The 393-nt window shown below is 67.2% G+C and overlaps 1 protein-coding gene across 1 annotated transcript in view; it reads right to left on the bottom strand.

Annotated features, from left to right (window-relative positions):
- The window catches only part of OSBP2 (oxysterol binding protein 2), a 30700-nt gene that overhangs the window by 14450 nt on the left and 15857 nt on the right, over window positions 1-393 (bottom strand). The gene's annotated exons all lie outside the window — the stretch shown is intronic.

Raw genomic sequence — 393 nt, 5'->3', positions numbered from 1 at the left:
AGGAGAGGATGCTCAAGCCTGGAGCCAGCCAAAGAGGCAGGGAGGGAGGGTGCCCCGCTCCTCCCCAGAGCTGCACAGCCCAGCAGACAGCAAAGGGCCCGGCCTGGCCCCCGCACCACCCTCACCAAAAGCCGTCTCCTCCCCACCGTGGGCCCTCTTCCCAGGCACAGGACCCGCCAGCCGCAGGGACACACACAGACCCGCTCGGCCCAGGGGAAGGAGGGCTCATGGGATGCACTAAGTGAAGCCTTGCAGGATGCACAGCATCCCTGTCCCGTGCCACCAGGCAGGGAACAGCAGGGACACCGTGACCTACGCTGACAGGAGAACCCCTCGGTGGCAGCACCCACCACCACAGCCGCCCTGAGACCCCTCCACATCGCCACGAGTGCA

This window comes from Cariama cristata, unplaced genomic scaffold (assembly GCF_000690535.1).
Source record: "Cariama cristata isolate BGI_N322 unplaced genomic scaffold, ASM69053v1 scaffold24124, whole genome shotgun sequence".
NCBI classification, from domain to species: Eukaryota; Metazoa; Chordata; class Aves; order Cariamiformes; family Cariamidae; genus Cariama; species Cariama cristata.
Note: the sequence above shows the minus strand (reverse complement) of the source record. Positions and strands in the feature narration are given on the sequence as shown.